We start from the raw sequence: 17,290 nt of genomic DNA on the forward strand, positions 1-17,290 counted from the left end.
ACGCAAATGGAACTCAAAAGAAAGCTGGAATAGGAATACTCATATCCAACAAAATAGACTTTAAAATAAAGACTGTTACAAGAGACGAAGTAGGACTCTACATAATGATCAAGGGATCAATCCAAGAAGAAGGTATAAAAATTATAAATATATGTGCATCCAACATAGGAGCACCTCAATATATAAGGCAAATATTAAAAGACATAAAAGGAAAAATCGACAGTAACACAATAATAGTAGGGGACTTTAACACCCCACTTACATCAATGGACAGATCATCCAGGCAGAAAATCAATAAGGAAACACAAGCCTTAAATAACACATTAAACCAAATGGACTAAATTGATATTTATAGAGCATTCCATCCGAAAGCAGTAGAATACACATTCCTTTCAAATACACATGGATCATTCCTTGGTTTTTTTTTCAAGTGTTTGTTTGTTTGTCTGTTTATACATTCTTCTCTATATCCACAGTAGATCTGTCTCCTGAAATACTTCCAAATGAACTAAAATTAAATGTGTGCTTTTACATTTCCTGTGGAAATCAAGTGGAGAAGTCTTTGGAAATAGCCCAGATTTCACCAATTCCCTAAAAGCCTTCCCAAGGATCAAAGAAACTGCAGGGAAAAATAAACACAAACAAACAAATAATTTTTTTAAGTGGCAAATAGTTTCATTCTAACCACTCACTCAGATTCCATAGGTCTCTTCTCTAAATGGGCTAATCATAACACAAATACCAATAACCACAACACCTAAAACAAAGACCCAAGATAGTTCATTCCTAAGGGAGTGGAGACAACAGTTTGCTTGCATCTGTATTTGCTCTAGAACTAGCAGCTAGATAAGAGAGCAGGCACCACAGTCATAGTTCTATGCATTTCTACTTGAAGAACTATAACATTATGTCACTTATAGTTTCCAGGCAAATGCGACAGCTGTGGCAAGTACCTCCACCCCCACCTTCCTCAATGGACATTTTCCTGCAAATTAGGTGAAAATCACATTGAACTGTGTTTTAAACACGTTAGAGGAACTTGATAAGACAGGAGAAATGCTTTAGAAAGCAAGAACGGGGCAAGCACAGATTCAAGGGGACCACTTCCCAGGAAGTTACAGCTTAATCTCCAGAACTTAGGCAGTGGTTGGGAGTCCCCTTCAGATGCAGAATGACCTCAGAGAAGAAATGTCCAGCGAAGAAAGGAGGGCGCTGCCTACACAGAGGTTTCTGCCAGGTTCTAAATTCAGTGCCTAGAAGTAACACAAATGTGTGAATTGGGCCAGGTTAAAGGGAAAAAGGAGTAGAAAGGGGTGTGGAAAATGTACCCTTTTTAACGGTACTTAAAAATATGTATTTTTAAAAGTACCTGTGAATGAAAACTTTGCCTGCCATAACAGTAAACAAAGGATGTTGCAGCCATCAAGCCACTACAGCCACTGCCCCTAATGGTGAGCCCTGAGGGAACTCAGGATGGAGAAAAACTGGGCTGCCCACTGCCAAGCCCTCAGTCGCTGCAGCCACCTTCAACGGTGCACCCAATGGTTAGGGAACTCTGGATGCGAAAGAACTGGATACTGGCCCTAAATAGCTAAGGTGCATATCAAAGGAATGGTTTCAGTGAGCCCAGACTGTTGCATCTTCCCATACATAGAAAAGCGCTAAATTCATTAACTTGAGATATCTGGTTTTCTTCAATTAATGGTAATCTTTTGATTGTCCGGTATTTGTTGCAAAACTCCATATATATCCTGGCTCCTCCCTTACCTCTTCAGAACAGTCCCTCAGAGCTATCTGAGAGGTTGTCTTCCGGGCTTGAAGTCCTCAGAAAGACCACCAAATAAAACATACTTTTCTCAACTTTTAGGTTGTGCAGTTTTTTTTCAGTTGACATACACTATGCAGAAACTGCTAGTTTTCTACCCCATATCCAAACTCCCTTCCTTAGCAATAGAACCCAATTTTTATTAAGGGCAGAAATGGCCCACTTAGGCTGGAAGACTACTTCCCAGGCTTCCTTGCAACTAACTATGGTCATCTGACTACATTCTGGGCAATAAGACTTACTGGCAGAGAAGAGGAAAAGAGTGGCTGATGGGAGAACCAAAAGTATCTGCCCCCTTCACTAGCCTCAAGGAACCCACACACAGTGAGAGATGGGTGCATAACACAAGTCATGGTGTGTGTTATATTCTATTGTGTACAAAAGGCTATAGGGATACAAAGTGGGAATTATTCACTCTAATGTTGAAGGTGTTTTCCTAATGTTACATAAGCAAATGGATTTCAGAGCAATGCCTAGTGACCAGCTGTGTGACTTTCAGCAAATACACCACCTCTCTGAGCCTGGGTTTTCTCATGTTTTAATGGAAAAATAAATCCCACCTTGCAGAACTACTGTGGGGATTCAGTGAGGTTACCTGTTTAAAGCAAACAGTAGGGAGCCAATCATATGGCAAATAATCCAAATCTGGCATCCCCCTTTCCAGTTGTTTCTCTTAGAGAACTAAAGCCTGTGGTGCAGAGCCAAAGAGATTGCTGCTGAGAAGGATGGGGTCTGATAACCTGTTTAAGTGCTTTCACTCCCAGAACAATTTGATAAACCATTCGCTTGCACAGGGATCTTAGTTTCTGCCCTCTGACTGAAAGCAGATCTTATTTGGAAAAGTGGGAATTTCTTAACCATGAATAGAATAGTCATTTATTAATATGATGTTGCTCATGCCCACTGAGATACTGGAGATGTTCCCTCCCCACCACCATGCCAACCACACCCAGTGGGGACCAGGGAGTGGGGAGCTAGGAAGAAGGGCATTTAAGAGCTCTTAGTCTGTTTTTATGTGTTTGGCAAGTGTCCCACACACTTTATTGTCTTGGTTTATGAGGCAAACTTGGCCAGGAAGATAACCCATGACCTTCAGGAAACTGGATGATAAGGGAATAAAAACAGATTGTTCAGCATGGAGTAAGGTCTCTTTATCTGTAGTTCTCCTCCTCCACCAACAAATTATAGGCATGTTCTCCTAGAAAAAAAATACACAGGACCTTCCTCCAGGACTGCCCAGTATGAGATTGAAGAATCCAGCAGGGACCAATCAGGCCTCAAGTGAACAACAACCCATTTTTATACATAACACTGTAACCATCCTAAACCAACTTTCAACTGCCAATTTCAGGCTCTTATATATCAGATCAAAAACATTATCATGGGGACTTCCCTGGTGGCACAGTGGTTAAGAATCTGCCTGCCGATGCAGGGGACACGGGTTTGATCCCTGGTCCGGGAAGATCCCACATGCCATGGAGCAACTAAGCCCGTGCAGCACAACTACTGAGCCTGTGCTCTAGAGCCCACAAGCCACAACTACTGAAGCCCACGCGCCTAGAGCCTGTGCTCCGCAACAAGAGAAGCTACCAAAACGAGAAGCCTGCGTACCGCAACGAATAGTAGCCCCCACTCGCCGCCAACTAGAGAAAGCCCGCACATAGCAACAAAGACCCAACGCAGCCAAATAAATAAATTAAATAAGTAAATTTAAAAAAAACATCATGGTACCACCTAGACAGTGCAAAAAAGTGAAAATATTAATTCTATTGACAAGAGGTGTGGGATTTATAAATTTAATATATTTATATTAAATATTTAAATTAAATTTATAAATTTAATATATTTGAGAAAAACAAAGGCACTTATTAGGGGTGTTAAAAGTGGCAGATCTTTAGTCTTAGTGGTATGTTTAGCTCGTTAACTGTATTTCCAACTGTGAATACAACTACAAAATTAAAGAGCATATATGAAATGTTGGGAAGATAACATCAGAGATTGTGGATAAATGACAAGGTATTATTTGAGACTATAATATATTTCAGCTGTTGGGTTTATAGTCCTCACCTTATAGCAGATATGTCTATTTGGGGGTGTGCTAAACTTTCACACAAGCTTTAAGGAATGTCTGTGTGGATTACCTGCAATCCAGCTTCTTCCATAGCCACGTCCAATCGTGTCCTACACGGTGGGATTTAGCCAAGGCAGCACAGATCCAGGTGGAGTCTCACCAGCAAGTGCCAAAACCAAGCATGCGTGGAGTCAAATAGAATCAGCCCGGAAGTCAGGTCAAAATGGGGCCCAAGTCCACAAGCCCAGGAAGCCTTGAGGGTGGCAAGAAGAGTTAGGAAGTCACTCCTGCCAGACTGGCTGCTGGGACTGAGAACAGAGGGAGGACGCCTCCTCACAATAGATCTGAACAAACCGCCATGAGCAAACACAAGAGTCTCCACTAATTTAAAGAAGCAGAAATAAGTCAGTGCCTAATGTACAGAATAGGTTGCTCCAGAAATTCCTTATTTGAAAAAATTGAGAAATTTGAACTACGATTTAGACTGGTCTGATCTGGAAATCCCTAGTTAAGAAAACACAAATTTTCTTCATAGCTAATTCTAGAGCAGTGTTGTCCAAGAGAAATATCATGCAAGCCACATGTAAAACCAAATGAAATTAATTTTAATAATAAATTTCTCCTAACCCAAGATATCTGAAGTATTATCATTTCAAAATGTAATCAATATAAAAATTATTAGTGACATAGTTTATATTACATTTGTCATACAAAGTCTTCAAACTCCAGCGTACTTTTTACACTTACAGCACATCTGAATATGAATGCGAAATTTTCATTGCAAATACTTAACTGTATTTAGATCATACAATTTATACCTTAAAAAACTGATTCACATACACAAATTGTTTCTAATATACTTAAAAGTTTCCCAGTAAATGAACTGAGTATTAGTTCCTAGCACTGCAGGAAAAAAACCAACAATAAATGGCCTTGCTTTCCAGAAAAAGCACAGGGGCAACAAATGCATGACCTCTACCTCATGCTTTTGCCTTCCAGATCTTATGTAGGTGCAAGTGATTGGTGGAATCTAAATTACATCTAGAACTTGAACTGCAAGGCAGGCTGGGGAAGTTTTAGTCTTCTCGGTATAGGAAGACCCTAAAAAAGAGGTTGGAATATATATTGAGGCCAATGCACCATGTGCCCATGATGTTCATTGCAACAGCATTTACGACAGCAATCACTAAATAGAAAATAGACTAAATGCACAAAAGTAAAGGGCTAGTAAAATAAAGCGTACTCTATCCAGGTAATGAAATAACATGGTCATTTTGGGGTTTGTTTTAAATATTTATTTTATTTACTTATTTGGTTGTGCCAGGTCTTAGTTGCGGCAGGCGGGCTCCTTAGTTGTGGCATGCATGTGGGATCTAGGTCCTTGACCAGGGATCGAACCCATGCCCCCTGCATTGGGAGCGCAGAGGCTTAACCATTGCGCCACGAGGGAAGTCCCACATGGTCATTTTTGAAGGACATTTTATCAATGAAGTGAAAAATCTTACAATATGTCACTTACCAAAATAAAGTCTGAACAAAGAGCAGTACATTCAATCTGATCCCACTTTTAGGGACAACTAGGGAAATTTAAATATGACCTATGTATTATTTTTGCAGGTATGATAATGGTACTGTGATTATGTCGGAGAATGTCTTTGTTCTTAAGAAATGAATGCTTTAGTGTTGTGAATTTTTTAAATTACTTTCAAATAATTCAGAATAAAAGCAGAGAGAGAATGTTAACTAGGAAATGATGCATGATGGAAATCTAGGAAAATGATATATGGGCATTCATTGTACTACTCTTTTAACTTTTCTGCTAGCTAAAAATTACTCAAAATAAGAACTGGGAGAGAAAAATGCTGGGGAACAGTGGCTAGTTTTATTTATTTGCAAGGCTGTTCAGAGTTCAGGCTATTTCCTTTGCCAGCACCACATCTTTAAAAATGTGTGCTCTCAGAATGCATGTATACAATGTTGTCATCTCCAGTAACCCAATATGGCTTTAGGCTGCTCTTTCTTTATTTTCCCATTCTTTTAATGTGTTTTGAGAAACTACAACTGTTCCAGAGAACATCTGTATCTCTCTTTCTCTCTCTCCCCCTCCCTCCCTCTCCCTCTCCCTCTCCCTCTCCCTCTCCCTCTCCCTCTCCCTCTCCCTCTCCCTCTCCCTCTCCCTCTCCCTCTCCCTCTCCCTCTCTCTCTCTCTCACACACACACACACACACACACGAAATAATTAAATCAGTGATGTCAAATGCATGGCACATATGCCACCAGAATCCCTACCAAGCAATGGCAGTCATCACTAACTGATCAACGTACTCTTTCCTGCCAAACCTCATTATACATCAGAATCCTGCTAAACACAGCTCTCCAGGTAACTTTGATTAATGCATGGGAGCTGGCATGTGAGATTAAACCTTTGCCACACATTTATTAAATAGTCTACTTTAGCAAAACCTTAAAAAGCTATGATTGTCCTGAGTGTCTCTGAGGTGGCTACGAAAGAAAGAGCTCAAAACCTGGAGCCAAAGACCTGAACTCAAATCCATCTTCTGCCTCTTACTCCTTGAACCTTGGGAAAATCTATTATAAAGTTCTTTGGCCCTCAGTTTCCCCATCTGTAATGAAACCTTCCTCACAGGGGTATAAGGTAGTTGAAATGAAATAACGGACACTTTGTAAATGCCAAAGACATTTACATATGAAGAGTGGCATCAGGAAAAATGGAAAATTCACTATTGGAAAAGCCATTGCTGGAGTATTGATTGTAATTCAGAATGGAGGATGAGTTCTAAGGGCCTAAAGTGTTTCTTTTCTTTTTTTTAAGCCAATCCAGAAACAGGGCAAATTCTGAGTGCTCCTTCTCAGTATCCTTTGCTGGTTCTTCATTTCTAACTTATGAAAGGGCTCAGTCGTCAGATATTTTTTGCCGTTCGCACCATAGGTGACGTCCTCTAATCTCATGACTTTTAAGCACAATTCATATGCCGTTGACTCTCAAATTTTAAAAGTGTACCAAGATGTTAAAAAGGGAGTTTAGGGCTTCCCTGGTGGCGCAGTGGTTGAGAGTTCGCCTGCCGATGCAGGGGACACAGGTTCGTGCCCCGGTCCGGGAAGATCCCACATGCCGCGGAGCGGCTAGGCCCGTGAGCCATGGCCGCTGAACTTGCGTGTCTGGAGCCTGTGTTCCGCAACGGGAGAGGCCGCAACAGTGAGAGGCCCATGTATCGCAAAACAAAAAAAGGGGGGGGGAGTTTAGACCACGGTTTCAACACAATAGATATCAAATACTAAAGTAAGGGGCTGATGCAAATCAATATTTTCAAAGTGGTTATCTAAGAACAGTTTAACTTGGACCCCTCACTGTAATCAATGCCATAAAATGGTCCCATTACCGGAGATTGAAGGGAGGGAGAATTTGTAAAAGGTTTTCTTTGAAGAAAGCTGTGCTGTGAATAGCTCCTCTCCCTGGAGAATGGAAAGGACGGGGGAAGACCCCTCAGCTCAGACCTAGTGATAGGAGATAACTCAGAGAGCTGATATGCGTTCCCTGTAGTTTGAAGAAAGGGCGTGGGGAGAGCTGCTTAATTAACTGGAGTCTGACCCCCCACCCCAACTGGGGAATCTAAAGGTGAGAGGTTGCTAAAGCAGTGGGTTGCAGCAGAGAAGAGATTCCCCTGGGAATAGCCAAGGCACAGGGTATATACTTCCTGTGGACAGGAGGTGAGCCACACAGGAGAGTCAGCAAGAGCCTTATCATCCTAGCTCAAGTGTTTTGCCTGGTGGGGTGATGGGACTGTAAATGAGAAAGCTTGCGTGGAATGAGCTGCGGGAAAACCCACGGCAGCTGGAGGAATAGGATGCATCACCCACACCAGTGGAGTTGCCAAAAGAGAAGCCACAGCAGTGGAGCCTCCACAGAATCTACAAAAAAACCAAGGAAGACACAGCATTAAATATTAGTCAGCCCCAGAGAAAGTTAAAATCATGTTAGGACAGCCCCAGTCAAGTAAGAACTTTCTGATCTCTTTCCCCTCTATCCTCCTAGTGGAGTGTTGACACCAACTCTGGAGCAGCTGAAACCATAGCTAATGAGATGATGAGCATAACTTCTTCCCCAGTGGGGGTAACTAACCTGCTAAGGTAGAGGAAGTTGGAAGCAGAAGAAACATGACCTTTTAATGAAGATGTAAGTATTAAGTAACAAACTGAACTGGACATTCTTGTTTCTGAATCAAGTGTCTGGGTTCCTACTTAAGGAGAACCATGGGACTTTCTGATACCTAAGAGTGACCAGAAAAATCATGATGCCTGCCAGAGTTTTCACCCAATGGCAGGGAAAACTGTTCCTCCACTGAATCAATGTTAAAGGGACATTAGGAAACAAAATTAAAATTGCATTCCAATTGATTCCCAGAGCTGTGCTTCTTCGCAATACTTGTTATAGCAGTATAATATGCATCTCAGAATTATCATATCCAAATACAAATTCTTGATTTGTATTCCATCTCCCAGACCTATTCTTCCTACAGTCTTTCCATCTCGTTAAAACAGAACTCCATCATTCCTCTTGATCAGGCCAAAATCCTTGAAGTCATCCTTGAATCCTTTCTTTCTTTAACATCCTAGATCCGAACTATCGGCAAATCCTACAAGATCTACTTTCAGAAGTTATTCTGAATCCAACCACTTTTTACCACCACCTGACCTAAACCACAATTGTGTCTCCCTTTGCTGTTTATTCTCATCTCCCTACATTCTACTCTCAACACAGCAGCCCAAAGTGACCCTTGTAAATCATGTAAGATCTTCTCAAAAGCCTTCAAAGCCTTCATTTTTAACTTAGAATAAAAGCCAGTGTTCTTAGAATGCCTACATGATCTAGCCCTTAATCTTTTTCAAACCTCATCTCCTACCACGCCCTCTTTGCTTGCCACGATCTGACCACACTGAGATCCTTGCTTTTCCTCAAACTTGCTAAACACTCCTCCACCTCAAGACCTTTACACTTGCTGTTCTTTCTGCCAGAAATTCTCTTCCCCTTGTAGATTTCTGCTCAAATATCACCTTATCAGAAAGGCCTCTCTTGATTGCCTAATATAAATAGCAACTCCATCTTCCCCTTCTCCCCCACTCCCTTCTCTCCTACTCCTGATCTCCCTATCCTCCTCCTTTACTATAGTTATGCCCATGTCACTTAGAGCCACCTGAAATACTATGCATTTATTTGCTTGTTTATTGTCTGCCTTCCTCTACCAGCATGTCAACAACCCAAGGCTAGGACTTAGCTTGGTCCACGGTTGTGAGCACTCAATATATTTTGAGTAAATGAATAATTTATATTGAAGTACTTATAAGAGATCCTAAGCTATAATCATTTTATATTTAAAAAACTCTTCCATGGTCCCTTATAATATTTGGAAACAAATTCTGAAAATGGAGGAGAGCTGGGTCCCCTCAGCCTCCTCCTGACTCCTTTCAGGCCTACCCTCCCCTGATCCCATCTCTCAACAAGAACACATCCCCGGTTCTCACATTAGAAGACCTTCCAGGAAGTCAGACAGGGGTGGACGGAGCCCATGGGGTCTCTCCTTGGCAACCATGGTTGCACATCAAGTCTTCACTCTGACACATGCAGGTACCAGGGCCAGATCTGGGGTTCTCCAGGCCTCTGTTCTGACCGCCAGACAAGAATGTCTGTCTCTTTTAATTTGACTTAACCTCTGTTTAATTACTAACTTGGCAGTTTCTGCTCTCTCTGCTTAGCTGCTTGTCAAGTATATGGCACTTTTGATAATTTAAGGGTTAGAATTTAGTCTGTTTTTGTAAATGAAAATCAGCCTGGAGCCAGAGTTTCCCTTTTATTCAGCAAGACGAAACAGACAGCACATGAAAGGCAGGCACACTATAATTTTGTCTTTTCTGATACATTAAAAGCAGGCCTTTGCATACTGCCTGCTTGCTGTCATCTGGAAACCTCTACTGGGCCTGTAACTATGAAGGCTAGTGCTTTCATATGATTAGTTGTTTTTTTTCTTTCTTTCCGTGTCCAGCTTGGTTGGAAAAATTACACAGCAATGTCAGGAGACCACAATGAGAGGCAGCCTGGGGGATGCCCAGAGAGCTTGGGGACTAGGAGCTGGAGCCTAGGTTTCAGGACTGTCTCCACAGCCTCTGGGTTCAGTAACTTGAATGCTTATCTAACATAGTTTTAGGTGGATTGATGAATTCTATAACACTTGTTCATTCAAACCAACATTTATTTGGCACATCACAGATATCAGGGACAGGAGTTATACAAGTGAGAAGATATGATCCCTTTCCCCAGGGAGCACTCAGTCTAATGAATAGATAAATTAGGAAAAGAGACAATCTCAGTCTTGTTATAATCAAGGTGTGCAGAAAGCAACCTGGGAGCCTGGTGATAAAAGGGAGTCAGTCTACTTGAAGGATGAGTAGGTATTTACCAGGATTCAGTATGTGGGCTCAGGACAGACATGACAGCCCATGCAATGGCCTGAGATAGCCTGTGCTGAACAGAAAAAGGAAAACTGGGCTTCCCTGGTGGCACAGTAGTTTAGAATCCGCCTGCCAATGCAGGAGACGTGGGTTCCAGCCCTGGTCCGGGAAGATCCCACATGCCACGGAGCAACAAAGCCCGTGCACCACAACCATTGAGCCTGCGCTGTAGAGCCCACGAGCCACAACTACTGAAGCCTATGTGCCTAGAGCCCGTGCTCCGCAACAAGAGAAGCCACCGCAGTGAGAAACCCGCACACCAGAAAGAAGAGCAGCCCCCACTCGACACAACTAGAGAAAGCCCGCACACAGCAACGAAGACCCAACGCAGCCAAAAATAAATAAATAAATTAATTAATTAATTAAGTTTATCAAAAAGAAAAAGGAAAGTTCACTGTAGGCTATGTGTGAGGGGGGAGCAAAGCTGAGGAGAGTGTGGAGGCAGGGGGATAAGAGGAAAAGCAAAGAAAGTGAGGTTTGACCCTTTAGGTTAAGGACCAATGGTGAGGTTACAGAAAAACTTGAGGTCATGTGGTAAAATGCGCATGATAGAAGTAATAGTTAACAATTATTGGGCACTTATGACCATGTTCTGAGTACTTTCCACTTAAACCTACAGCGTTCAGAGATGCTAAGTTACTTGCCCAAGATGATTCGGCTGAGAAAAGGTGAAGATCGGAATTTAAAAGCAATCTGCAGATTCCAGAGCCTAACCCTTAACCATCACACTACCTTGCCAGAAGTTTGCAACTATTAAATGAGCTAATGGATATGAAAGTACATGGCACACTGTAAAGTTCTGTCCAAATGTAGCACTGGTGTTTTGGGGGTTTGTTTTTTTAATAAATTTATTTATTTATTTTTGGCTGTGTTGGGTCTTTGCTGCTGCACGCAGGATTTCTCTAGCTGCGGCGAGCGGGGGCTACTCTTCGTTGTGGTGTGCGGACTTCTCATTGCGGTGCCTTCTCTTGTTGTGGAGCACGGGCCCTAGGTGCGTGGTCTTCAGTAATTGTGGCACGTGGGCTCAGTAGTTGTGGCTCACAGGCTCTAGAGCACAGGCTCAGTAGTTGCGGTGCATGGGCTTAGTTGCTCCGCGGCATGTGGGATCTTCCCGGACCAGGGCTCAAACCCGTGACCCCTGCATTGGCAGGCAGATTCTTAACCACTGAGCCACGAGGGAAGTCCCTACACTGGTGTTTATTAGTTTTGTTACAAGGATGCCCAACATAGGAGGTCTTTCTTCATTGATATTTGACAGTGTAACCCTGAGCATTTTCTCCCAGGCTCAGAATGGCAAGCAAGAAAGGCTGTGAGAGTCAGAGATCACTCCGGATGAAAGGAAAGGAAGTCTGGGCTTTCATGAGTCACACTGGGGGGATGGAAGAATGATAAAAATCAAATGAAGGAGCCCTTCTGAAAGCTTAGCCTTTGCTGGCACCTACTAGTGCCCATGACAGATGTGCCAGCTTCATGGAGAATTATCCCCTGGAGGATAAATGCCCCAGGGCAGTTGTACATGTGAAGGGGATGGTGGGGGGAGGAGGGGAAGAGTTGCAACTGGTCTAACAGGCTGGGAGACCTGAGAGGCTGCCGTGCATCTGTGGAAAAATAAAACTTCAGCCTGGAATTCACTAATCATAACCATTACTTAGCACCACCTATGGGCATGCACTGCACTGCACTGAGGGTGTCACACACCTTCTCCGGAAACAGCAGGAGCCCCAACCCCACCAGCTCAGCAAAATGTAATTCTCTTTGTTTTAGAGATGCAGATAGCTCTAGGAGATTACTTGATTGGACCAGGGTCGCATAACTAACTAGTAGCTAGCAATCCTAATTTAGGATCAAAGTTGAATTTAATTCATACTCTTTTTTTTACAGCACCAGGACTCTTCCAAAAGACATACATTCAAGGCTTAATTCTCCCAATTATTATGTCTGTGATCCTGGCCCTCTCAATTCATTACTGGGAGTTTTGTGTTGACTGATTGAAGAGTTGATTTTCCTGCCTCATTCCAGAAGAGGGTTACATCTTAAATCCTTACCTGCAATACGGGGAGAAACCCCTCCCAGTGTGTTTGTAGAGATTCGGAAAAAGGGATTAGGTCTGGAACACCAATAACAACATAACTATCTTTAAAACCTGAAGACCTGCTACCTCATAAAATGTATCTTTGAACTTCATGACTCCAAATAGAAAGGGGAATTCTAAGTTGCCCCCCCGAAATGTTTCCAAACTTATTGATATGGAAACCACTGTCCTAAGGTCACGTGTCAGTTAACATTCACATCCTGAAAAATTCTCTTCACCCTGTGTGCCCAAAGAAAGATCTAGAAAACTCATTGTCTAGAGCTCAGTTGAAATGTAAAGGAAACAAAGATACTAGATTGAACCATGTGAAATTACCATTACCAAAGGGGTTCGACATAATGCAGGTCTTCGACATAATTAATGCAGGTCTTCAAAAAGACAGTACCATTATCACTGCAGAATGATTGGGCAAGCCCATCCTGGGCCAAATGTCAGCAGGCAGGCATAAGAATCATCTGGGTGACTGTTTAATATGCAGATTATGGGCCCACCCACAGATCCAGTACTGGAGTTGGGGTGAGGTACTTCAGGAATCTGGCTTTTTAAAAGGCATCCCAAGTACCCCAAGACAGAAAGACTGCTCTAGGGGACTTCCCCTCGAGCATCTCCAAACCGGAAGAATATTCTGTTCCCAATAACTCTAAAGACAGCATCTCAAGATGCTGCACTTCTCAAAGGGCATCCTTTGTCAGCTTAAGGGCAGGTCAGTTTGAGGACCTCTACTGTAAAAGTAGGCAAGCACCTGGTGACAGTTTCAAATCCATCCTCCACAACTTTCTAGCTGTGAGAAGTCTCTTTTGAGTGCCCAGCTTTTTTGTTTTAATGACCCACCCCTCCTTTTGTTGTTTTCTTTATTTTATTTTGTTTTGTTGCCTGAAATTAATGATTATTGCAAGGGAATCTAGACCACTTTTTGAATAGCTGCATTTGGGTAATGTACCCATTGCTCTACCCTCCAGGAAAGAATTACTGTGGCTCCACTAGATGGTTTAGCGACTATTTATGCCCATCTTCCACATCGCAGACCCAGACCAAAGCCTAATTATTTCTACCATGTTTGTTTTGCTGCAGAATGGTAACATTTACAAGGACATGGGTTTTTCCTCTATCCTATAATTTGGATTGTTTAGTTTTCCTTTTTGGACTTCTTTGATGCTGCTGAAGAAAGAAGTCCACAAAAATCTGGAGAAAGGAAGAGAGTGGGCTGCAGGGGGCAGAGTAGGTGGAAATGTTGTTTGCTTCTCTGTCTCCTCGGCCCCCCACCACCACTTCCCCTAGCTGGACTAAGCTATCTCCTTCCTATTTCTGCTTTTCTGCCTCTTACAGCTGGGCTGAAATATGTCAGCAGTATCACTGACTTACTATGAAACCTTGAGCGGGTCTCTTTCCCTCTCCAGGCCTTGCTTCCTATGTAAACAGTGAAGGTATACAACCAGACAATCTCTAAATTTAGTAACTTTCTTTAGCCCACTGGACTGTCGCTCATTCCTCTGTGACAGCCATGTGACTTGGGTCAACTTATTTGACCCATCTGATAGACCGTCAAGATGAGTCACAGCCTTCTCTTTTCTATCTCTGATGAATAAAAATAAGTTGCTTCTTTATACCCAAGGCATGAAAATAGTAACCAATCCATGTTCCCTCAGAAGTCCCTGAGTTCCAAAGATGAGACCATTACTGTATTAAATTCTCCAAAGAGTTTCCAAGGCTTTAAATCATCTATCACATCCCTGACACACCCACCACACCCATTACCACACCCACTAGCCCCAATGCAACCTTAAAACCTTCTTGGGTTAATTTCTGCCTCTCCTCTCCCCTTTATTTCTTGCTGGAGGTTTCTATGAGAAATGTAATTCCACTTCTAGGTATGTACTCTAGAAAAGCATTTCCAAATGTCCACAATAAGACATACAGAAGGATATTCACTGGGGCCTTATTTACCATAATGAATAATCAGGAAAAAAATGTCCATCAACTAAAATAATAATAAAACTCTGAGAAATCCATTTAACAGAATACTGTGCAGCACTTCAAAAGAATGAGGCAGATCCAAAAGTACTAATATGGGTAGACTGATAAGACATATTGTTGAGTAAAAGAAGCATGCCAAAGAATGGTATGCATAGTATAACTTTTATGGAAAACAAATAAACTGTACATATTCTAAGTGTGTGTGTGTGTGTGTGTGTGTGTGTGTGTGTGTGTGTGTGTATATGTACCTACACATACACATACATACACACACATATACATAGCAGACATCTGGAAGGATGTGTAACAAACTGGTAACATTGTTTACCTCCAAGGAAGGGATGGTCAAGGGGACTTTGTGTGAAATATTTTAATATTTTTACTCAAAGGTTATAATCATAAATTACTTAAGAAATTTAAATTAATTTGAAATAATACAGCCCCTAAGTATATAACAATAGCACAAGAAATGGGGGGAAGGAAAAGTTCTTACTCTATACATGAACTGGTATAACATAATTTGAAGATGACTGTTCAAAAATGTGATAAAGATGAATATTAAATAACATAAAGATAAAATTTTATTAGAAAAAAGAAATTTAACAAATAAGACAAGAGTGAAGAGAAAACAGAACCATAAAAAAATAATGCACATGCAGGTTAGCAAAGAGAAGGGAAAGGAAGAAAGAACTGATGGAACAAATATAAAATGACTAGCCAGATGGTAGATTTAAATATAACCATATCAATAGTAGAAATGTAAGTAATCTACACACCCCAATTAAAAGGCAGAGACTGTCAGACTGGATAAAAAACAAGACAACACATTATGCTGTCTACAGGAAACTCACCTTCAATATAAAGACATAAAAAAGTAAAAGGTTAAAATGATGCAAAAAGACAGACCATGCACACACTAATCAGAGAGCTGAGTGCCCTTATGAATACTAGACAAAGTAGACTTCAGGACAGGAATATTACCAGAGATAAAGAGAGTCGTTACATAATGATAAAGGGGACAATTCACCACCAAGACATAAGAATCCTAAATGTATATACACCTAAGATTGGAGCTTCAAAATGGCATGAAGCAAAAACTGCTAGAACTCAGAAGAGAAACAGACAATTCCATGATTATAGTCAGACACATCAACAACCCTCTTAGTAATAAAAGAACACAAAAGAAATTAGTAAGGACACAGAAGACCTGAACAACACTGTAAACCAACTTGACCTAATTGATATTTATAGAGAATTCTAGTCAACAAACAGCAGAATACACATTCTTTTCAAGTACAGCTGACCACTGAAAAGCACGGGTTTGAACTGCACAGATCCACTCATAGGCAGATTTTTTTTCAAAAGTAAATACTAGAGTACTACACAATCCCTGATTGGTTGAATCCATGGATGTGGAACCTTGGATACAGAAGAACCTTGGATACGAAGGGCTGGCTATAAGTGAGTCATATGTAAATATGAAATAGTCACCAAGAGTATACTGGGTCATAAGTCAAATCTCGACAAAGTTTAAAAAACTGAAATTGTACAAAGTATGTTCTCAATACTTTGAATTAATACTTTGAATTCACAACATAATTAAATTAGAAATCAAGAATAGAAAGATATTTGGAAAATTTCCCACACTTCTAAATCACTCAAAGTCAAATGATAAATTATAAAAACTTGAATTGAAAATGAAAACACATGAAAAGTTGTGGGATATAAATAAATCAGTGTTTACACGGAAATTCAAAGCATTAAAAATTTATAGGGATAGTACCCTGGTAAACATGGTAAACATTCCTAAGACCCACTAGACTTTCTATAAGAAGTGTGACTAGCACAACCCAACAAAATGACATGGTACAAGAAGGGCAAGGATTCTGGCCTGTCCCAGGAAAGCAGTGTTACCACAGGAAGTAGAGTGGCTATGGTGAGCAGGCTAAGTGGATTTTCCGGCAAAGGCTAAAACTACAAAGAAAATTGTGCTAAGGCTTGAATGCTTAAGCCCTATTATACATCTAAAAGAATGCCAGCTATTGATAGATGCATGCATTATGAACTGGGAAGAGACAACAAGAGAAGAGGCCAAATCATCCCATTCTGGGCTTCACCTTTTGTTTTATTATAAGGGAAATAAAATCTTGAGGTTATGTTAGCTTCAAAAAAATAAGTTTACATTAAGAAGAAAAGAATGGTCTCAAATCAATGCTCTAATGAGAATTCACCTTAAGAAACTAGAAAAAGAAAGGCAATATAAACTCAGAGCAAAGAGAAGGACATAAAAACCTGAGCAGAAATCTATGAAATAAAGCCAGAAAAACAAAGAAAGAAAATCAATGAAACCAAAAGTTGTTTCTTTGGAAAAAAAATAGGCAATTGATAAACCTCTACTCAGACTGATCAAGAAAGTGAAGGTACAAATTACCAACACCAAAAATGAAAAAGGGGAAATCACCAGATCTACTAACATTAGAAGAATAAGAAAATATTATGAACTAAGCCACTAAATTCACCAACTTGGATGAAATGGACAAATTCCCTGAAAAAAAAACACAGCCCTGACCTACTGTAGTAGACTGGGAGAACTCTAGTATTTATCTGCCTAAGGAACTCCAGGTAGAGAAATCAAAATGAGTAAGGAGAAAAAAGAACCCTCCTACACTGTTGTCAGGAATGTAAATTGGTGCGGGCACTATGGAAAACAGTACTGAGGTTCCTTTAAAAACTAAAAATAGAGTCGCCATGTGATCCAGCAATCCAAATCCTGGGCATATATCCAGAGAAAACTCTAATTGGA

The 17,290-nt window shown here is 41.1% G+C and overlaps 1 pseudogene; it reads left to right on the plus strand.

The window, feature by feature from the left end:
- Positions 1 to 16,280: 16,280 nt before the first annotated feature.
- On the plus strand, positions 16,281 to 16,621 carry LOC132418185 (large ribosomal subunit protein eL42-like; annotated as a pseudogene).
- Positions 16,622 to 17,290: the final 669 nt, after the last annotated feature.

This window comes from Delphinus delphis, chromosome X, assembly GCF_949987515.2.
Source record: "Delphinus delphis chromosome X, mDelDel1.2, whole genome shotgun sequence".
In the NCBI taxonomy this organism is placed as follows: domain Eukaryota; kingdom Metazoa; phylum Chordata; class Mammalia; order Artiodactyla; family Delphinidae; genus Delphinus; species Delphinus delphis.